We start from the raw sequence: 7,500 nt of genomic DNA, 5'->3' as shown, positions 1-7,500 counted from the left end.
TATTTATGGATTTTTTTTTTTTACATAAATATGATGCTAATGCTCTTACTTACAATGTATATGTGTAATATGATATGTGTGTGCTTGTCTGTGCAAGGTTTGGGAGCAGACGCTGCCCCACTAGCCCTCACCAAGCTTTGCATGGTAACTGGTGATTGGATGGGGAGTGTCATAGGCTGATCGACCGCAAATCCCCCTCCCCGTCTATGAGAAGGATTAACTCCTATCCCGAGGCCCAGCGACTTCTATGAACTCTGAAATGAGGGGTTTAGTTTGCATAGTGATTGATAACGGGTTGTTGCCCAACATGAGTGGGTCAGAGTGAGTACCATTGCTCCCATTAAAACATATCCGGCTCCCATGGTCACCCCCATGATGTTGGTGGTTCACTCCTCAAACAAGTCAACCCGGTAAGAAAAAAAAGCATATCATAAAACATTACGAACTGATGTCTTCAAATTGGAAAAAATTAATTTGCTACAGTGTGCCTATGGTAATCCCAAGAAATTTTCATATTTTTTTTTTAAATAATCGCTTATTGGTCCATTAACAGCCAGTAAAAGTATTGACATAATGTTGCCACTCGGCGATATATATATATATATATATATATATATATATATATATATATATATATATATATATATATATATATATATATATATATATATATATATATATATATATATATATATATATATATGTGTGCGAACAAGCCTAAATGGTCCCCAGGACTATATGCAACTGAAAACTCACACCCCAGAAGTGACTCGAACCCATACTGCCAGGAGCAACGTAACTGGTATGTACAGGACACCTTAATTCGCTCGGCCATCACGTCCGGACATATTTTTTCGCATTTGTGTTGCGAAAGAACGTGTGCCCCAAAGAATGAGGTGATTTGATAAAATACTATGCCCAAGATTACCATCCGAGTGCCGGCGGGGGGGGGGGGGTTCAAATAGCTTCGGCTATCACCTCCTTATGTCCGGTCGTGATGGTCGAGCGGATTAAAGTGTCCTGTACATACCAGTTGCGTTGCTCCTGGCAGTATGGGTTCGAGTCACTTCTGGGGTGTGAGTTTTCAGTTATATATATACACGTTCCCATGTATTACCATTATTTCTCATAATTTTTATTTTATTTATCGGTGGAGTGATAGCCTTGGCCTCGGTGACCTTGGTGCCCGCACTGCTGCCCAAATTGCTGTTCCATCATTCTTATCTTCCTCCCCGGTATCAGATGACCTGATAAAGGAACTTTACCAGTTTATGGGACACATCAGGGACACATCAGGGACACTTGATCCCTGCAGGGCAGAATGTATCACAAAATGGGATTCCCAATGAGAGTAAAAGTGATTACTCTCTGTGTATGGAAAGAGGAGCGTCAGAGGTGGAATATGCCTAGATGACAGAGCTAGCGTGCATTGGAGGATTGTGTGGAAATCCTGGCTTCAGGGGAAGCCTCAGGAAACCCTCGTGTGTTCAGGAGAACTCCAGGTTGTAATCCTTTTACCGTGTCGTGGCTTGACTGTCTGGGGCGTGTGCGTGGGAACACCCACAACATAGGTTCGAAGCCTCATCACGGCTCCTACGGATGTTCTCCTTGATGCATCACACTCGTGTAATTACTCTATGAGCTCACTATACAAAGATTAATATATATTTAACAGAGTCTAATGTTTGGTATTTTGACTGTTAAATTAAACTAAATTAAGTTAAATTAATCCATTTAATTGTTATTTATAATTAGTTGAGTCGTACAGCTTTTTCAGGTATGGAACCAGGATTATATCTTCATTCCCCACATTCCCTGTCATTATAACACATATACTATGATAATAATAATAATAATAATAATTTATTTGCAAGAATGTACAATGGGTTGATGAGATAATATAAAATTGATATTTTTCCATTCAAGTAAAGCCGCTAACACGCACAAAGCGGTTCTGACAGATCTTTAATCTAACATATCAGGTGAGATGAAAGGGTACACAGTAGCAAGGTTTTTATATCAACAGATTACTACAATATAAGTTGACGGAGGTGATTATTGTGGTGAGGAAATATGTCTTAAATACTAATATTAGAGAGTATGATCCCACGCTAATCATCCTGGGATTCCCTCACTCTCCCTCAGGCTACACAGGGGCCTGGTAGCCTGGTGGATAGCGCGCAGGACTCGTAATTCTGTGGCGCGGGCTGCTTCCTGGGGGTGGAGGCCTGGTCGAGGACCGGGCCGCGGGGACACTAAAAAAAAAAGCCCTGAAATCATCTCAAGATAGCCACAATCGTAGCTACTGTTATGAACCAGAACAATCAGACGAGCAAATAAGCTGGAGTTCAGAGCGCCCGAGGCCTTCCTCAGCTCTGTTTCTGATACCTCCTGAACCATTAATGTTTACAGACCGTGGGCGGAGGATTTTATGTGGTAAGTTTTGAAGGCATGAAGCGAGTGAAAGATTAATCGAGAACAGCTTTGTAGGAAGTTATTGGAACAAAGCAATCATCGCTCGGGTCCGGGAGAGTAACCTGCTATACCACACAACCTCTCAACTTTCTGCCCGAAAATGACGAAGTAATATAAACTTCGGATGAATTCCGCTCAGCGGTGTCCAAGAGCCTTGTGGATAGACAGACAGACTCTAGGTATACATACATACATACATACATACATACATACATACATACATACATACATACATACATACATACATACATACATACATACATACATACATACATACATACATACATACATACATACATATATACATACATACATACATACATACATACATACATACATACATACATACATACATACATACATACATACATACATACATACATACATACATACATACATACGTATGTATGTATGTCCCGATTGCCGGAAAGCCTTTGACACAGTACCACACAAGAGACTAGTGCAAAAGCTGCAGATGCAGGAAGGCATTTTTATTATTATTATTATTTTTATTTTCTACCACAGACGTGGCCAGACAATTACAATGCTAACCAGCATATATATATACATTTTCTTCTGTCCTCCATGGACAGGGCGAGAGATCTGTTAAACATGCAGTTCAGGGATTTATTGAACCACCAACCACAGAAGGGGATTGTAGTGCTTTAAAATGTTAATCTCACCTACATACATAAATGCATGTATGTAGGTAATACATGTTTTAAATACGTAATTTCTACGTAAACGTAATATCTTACGTTTTTCTTCATTGACGAGGGTAATTGAAAAATTAACTCTCAAAAGTTCATTTGCACATTTTTATTTATCGTCTGACGTCTAGAAGCGTTTCGCAAGAGACTTCTTACATTTTCAAAGACAAATTTTATGTATTCCGTTTCATGCTTATATTTGGTTTTGGGTGAGGTGATAGAACACAGACCAATGGGTAAATCAATGGGTAAAGATAATTTGACATAGAACACGAATCAATGGGTGGATTGCGTATTTTGTTTTCTTGCTTTTGAGTTGGTTCGGGGTCTTCAAGTGGGGTAATTAACACATAATTACATTCTACTGATTACAAATTACAAAAAATTAATTACAAATTACTAATTACAAAAAAAGCTGCATTTATTTAAAATCACGTCCAAGTAATAAGTAAAACAAGAACAGGAACTTACACTGTATTTGTTGGAACGCTGTGACCATGACTGAGGAGTGACAATACGCAGCGCCTTGTTTCTTTTGTTTTTTGTTTGTTTGTTTGTAGGGTTTCGCTCCGTCTTAAACCCTTCTGTCGTAACATTAGGATCCAAGAAGGATCGAAACGTCGCTGCTTTCTGGTTGGGTTAAAATGTGTAATTTTGTGGGTGTGTGAATATACTAATTTAAAACTTTTTGTTTGATAGGTTTATTCTGGTTCTCAGAGCAAAGTTGCTCTGGCTGTTTGCCTTCCCGTGATGTAATTGGTGGTACAGAATTTTCAATGAGGAATTTGGACATTTAACAAAAATTATATGAATGTTATTATCAAATTGTTAATTTTGGTTACATTTTACAACATAGTGAACACACACACACACACACACACACACACACACACACACACACACACACACACACACACACACACACACACACACACACACACACACACACACACAATCTTGTGTGTAAATCTTGCGGTAATCAAGAGGGTAAATCTTGCCTGACTGGCTTACCAGAACTGTACGATCAGGTGACAAAGATTAAGCAAGAAAGAGAGTTCTGGGCGGACTGCATTTTCTTGGATTGTCGGAAAGCCTTTGACACAGTACCGCATAAGAGGCTGGTACATAAGCTGGAGAGACAGGCAGGTGTAGCTGGTAAGGTGCTCCAGTGGATAAGGGAGTACCTAAGCAATACGAAGCAGAGAGTTACAGTGAGGGGTGAGACCTCCGATTGGCGTGAAGTCACCAGTGGAGTCCCGCAGGGCTCTGTACGCGGACCTATCCTGTTTCTGATATGTAAACGATCTCCCGGAAGGTGGAGAGACTATCTCCTCCTGTCCCACAGTTGAGAGGCGGGACCAAAGATCCAGAGCTCAACCCCCGCAAGCACAAATAGGTAACTACAAATAGGTGAGTACACAGAGTCTTGGCGGCCGAGCTGAAGGTGTTCAGGACCCGTAGATCCTGGATCGATTTCCGGCCGAGGCAGAAAGAAATAAGTAGAGTTTCATTCACCTGACGTCTCTGTTCTCCTAGCAGTATATATATACCTGGAAGATAAGCAGCTGTTGCGGGCTTCATTGTGTGACGGCCACACCTCGGCCACACCAGGTGTGACGGCCACACCTGGTGTGACGGCCACACCAGGCGTGACGGCCACACCTCGGCCACACCAGGTGTGACGGCCACACCTGGTGTGACGGCCACACCAGGCGTGACGGCCACACCTCGGCCACACCAGGTGTGACGGCCACACCTCGGCCACACCTGGACCACACCTGGGCCACACCTCGGCCACACTCTCATATCATGGCAAGAAAAACAGTTCTCAGGAAGTTAAGATCTCTCATTAACTTTACAAGTTTTAGCGAAAGAAAAAATACTTTGACGATATTAATGTTGGCACTAGAGAGACAGCCGGCTCCTGAGGACCTATATACAGCACCAGTGTTGAGCATGGCTCACCTGACACGCCAAGTGGGGCCGGATACAATAATGGTGGCCGGATACAATAATGGTGGCCGGATTCAATAATGATGGCCGGATACAATAATGATGGCCGGATACAATAATGGTGGCCGGATACAATAATGATGGCCGGATACAATAATGATGGCCGGATACAATAATGGTGGCCGGATACAATAATGATGGCCGGATACAATAATGATGGCCGGATACAATAATGATGGCCGGATACAATAATGATGGCCGGATACAATAATGATGGCTAGATACAATAATGATGGGTGGATACAATAATGATACAATAATGATGGGTGGATACAATAATGGTGGCCGGATACAATAATGGTGGCCGGATACAATAATGATGGCCGGATACAATAATGATGGCCGGATGCAATAATGATGACCGGATACAATAATGGTGGCCGGATACAATAATGATGGTCGGATACAATAAAGATGGCCGGATACAATAATGATGGGTGGATACAATAATGATGGCCGGATACGATAATGATGGCAGGATACAATAATGATGGCTGGATACAATAATGGTGGCTGGATACAATAATGATGGCCGGATACAATAATGATGGCTGGATACAATAATGGTGGCCGGATACAATAATGATGGCCGGATACAATAATGATGGCTGGATACAATAATGGTGGCCGGATACAATAATGATGGCCGGATACAATAATGATGGCTGGATACAATAATGGTGGCCGGATACAATAATGATGGCCGGATACAATAATGATGGCCGGATACAATAATGATGGCCGGATACAATAATGATGGCCGGATACAATAATGATGGCTGGATACAATAATGGTGGCCGGATACAATAATGATGGCCGGATACAATAATGATGGCTGGATACAATAATGGTGGCCGGATACAATAATGATGGCCGGATACAATAATGATGGCTGGATACAATAATGGTGGCCGGATACAATAATGATGGTCGGATACAATAAAGATGGCCGGATACAATAATGATGGGTGGATACAATAATGATGTCCGGATACAATAATGATGGCCGGATACAATAATGATGGCTGGATACAATAATGGTGGCCGGATACAATAATGATGGCCGGATACAATAATTATGGCCGGATACAATAATGATGGCCGGATACAATAATGATGGCCGGATACAATAATGATGGCCGGATACAATAATGATGGCTGGATACAATAATGGTGGCCGGATACAATAATGATGGCCGGATACAATAATTATGGCCGGATACAATAATGATGGCCGGATACAATAATGATGGCTGGATACAATAATGGTGGCCGGATACAATAATGATGGCCGGATACAATAATTATGGCCGGATACAATAATGATGGCCGGATACAATAATGATGGCCGGATACAATAATGATGGCCGGATACAATAATGATGGCCGGATACAATAATTATGGCCGGATTCAATAATGATGGCCGGATACAATAATGATGGCCGGATACAATAATGATGGCCGGATACAATAATGATGGCCGGATACAATAATGATGGCCGGATACAATAAAGATGGCCGGATACAATAAAGATGGCCGGAAGCATTAAACACCACAGGAACGTTAATTAGGTGGTAATTATGAGGAGATATCGTCGTTACAACCTTCCTGTGGCTGGCCTCATTGTTGGCCAGCAGTAAGTACAGGACCAAACTGCCATCAGACATATAGACACAGACATTTAGACTGAGAGAAAACACTGAGAATGCTAGCTTCTTGAACAAATCCACAGGGGCCGTGATGAGGATTCGAACCTACGTCAGAGAGGATCCCAGACGCTGCCTTAATCGACTGAGCTACGACATGGTAAAAAGAATTGCAACCGGGAAAATCATCCTGATTTACCATGGGGGAATTGCGTAAAAACCCTGGTTTGTGTCTCGGAGAGGCTGCAGGATCCAGTAAGTTCAGTAGAACTTCGGTTTCAAGTACTTTTGACCATGTCGTAGTTCAGTCGATTAAGGCAGCGTCTGGGATGCTCTCGGACGCAGGTTCGAATCTCGTCACGGCCCTTGTGGATTTGTTCATTTGATGCATCACGCTATTGTGATTTCTGTGTGTACAGAGATGTGATGTTGGATAAGAACGCAGCATCATTTAAGAACATAAGAATAAAGGTAACTGCAGAAGGCCTATTGGCCCACACAAGGCAGCTCCTATTTATAACCACTCAATCCCAATTACATGTCCAACCTACGTTTGAAACAATGGAACGACTCCACCTCCACCACGTTAAGTGGAAATAGGGTTGAGACTTAGTTGGAGTTCCGTGACAGCGCCGGACACAGCTGTGAGAGGT

Source organism: Procambarus clarkii, chromosome 59 (genome assembly GCF_040958095.1).
Source record: "Procambarus clarkii isolate CNS0578487 chromosome 59, FALCON_Pclarkii_2.0, whole genome shotgun sequence".
Taxonomy (NCBI): Eukaryota; Metazoa; Arthropoda; class Malacostraca; order Decapoda; family Cambaridae; genus Procambarus; species Procambarus clarkii.
Note: the sequence above shows the minus strand (reverse complement) of the source record.